Source organism: Scyliorhinus canicula, chromosome 31, assembly GCF_902713615.1.
Source record: "Scyliorhinus canicula chromosome 31, sScyCan1.1, whole genome shotgun sequence".
Taxonomy (NCBI): Eukaryota; Metazoa; Chordata; class Chondrichthyes; order Carcharhiniformes; family Scyliorhinidae; genus Scyliorhinus; species Scyliorhinus canicula.
The window spans coordinates 11,706,381-11,707,601 of NC_052176.1; the positions used below are offsets into that span (position 1 = coordinate 11,706,381).

At 46.2% G+C, this 1,221-nt stretch overlaps 1 protein-coding gene and 1 pseudogene across 2 annotated transcripts in view; both read left to right on the forward strand.

Annotated features, from left to right (window-relative positions):
• Positions 1 to 1,221, forward strand: part of LOC119958896 (late histone H2B.L4-like) — a 135,610-nt gene that overhangs the window by 52,330 nt on the left and 82,059 nt on the right. The gene's annotated exons all lie outside the window — the stretch shown is intronic.
• On the forward strand, positions 654 to 1,198 carry LOC119958907 (annotated as a pseudogene).

A 1,221-nucleotide genomic window follows, 5' to 3' on the forward strand; every position in this document is an offset into this window, starting at 1 on the left:
GAGGAAACACTTTTTTGAAATGTGGAACTCACTGTCTGAAAGGATTGCAGAGGCAGGAACCCGCACTACACTTAACAATTGTTTAAATGAGTACTTGAAATGCCAGAACATATAAGATTAGGGGCCAAGAGCTGGAAACTGGGCTAAGAATCGATATTTTCTTGATGGCATGCACAAACAGGATCAGCTGTAGGGTCTCCTTCCGTGCTGTCAATACTCTGTCACCCTATAATCGGGCAGGTAGGGACACAGAATTGGGAACAGAAACAAAAGCAAAATGAGAGGAATAACCTTTTGATGCCGGAGGTGGTTAAAGTCTGGAATACACTGCCTGAGTGTGTGGTGGGGAATGGTTCAATCGAAACGTTCAAAGTTGGAATAAATTGTTATCTGAAAAGGAAGAATGTGCAAGATGACGGCACTGGGGAAGCTGCCCATTTGGAGAGACAGTACAGACAGGACGGGTCGAATGGCCTCCTGCCCTGCCCTGATATTAAAGCTGTGACGAGCAGTAAATATGATTGTCTATCTGAAAGAACCAAACAGAGAAATAAAGAAGTGACATCATTGCGAATAAGTCAATCAGGAAAATTGCCTGCACCAATCCCTATTTGCATCGGGCTGTGGTTTGCTATCAAAAACTCGAGTTGCTGGGTCAGGCTCAGTTACTGGGTTTGTGAAATTGAAGCTTACGATGGGAGATGAAAAGAACCCACCAGTTCCCAAGAAGGGCGGCAAGAAAGCTCTGAAGAAAACTCCAGTAAAGGGCGGCAAGAAGAAGAGGCGAAGCAGGAAGGAGAGTTACTCCATCTACATCTACAAAGTGATGAAGCAGGTTCACCCCGACACCGGCATCTCCTCCAAGGCCATGAGCATCATGAACTCATTCGTCAACGATATTTTCTAGCGTATCGCGGGTGAGGCTTCTCACCTGGCCCATTACAACAAGCGCCACACCATCAGCTCCCGGGAGATCCAGACCGCCGTGCGCCTGCTGCTGCCCGGGGAACTGGCCAAGCACGCCGTGTCGGAAGGGACAAAGGTGGTCACCAAGTACACCAGCTCCAAGTAAAACTGTTCTCAAACTCAGCAAAAACTCAACGGCTCTTTTAAGAGCCACCCACAACTTCTCGGAAACAGCCAAACCATCATATTTTAAATTATTATTTGTTTATTTCTATTATGAATAGCCAGATATCTTTTCATAGCGTTTCACGAGAA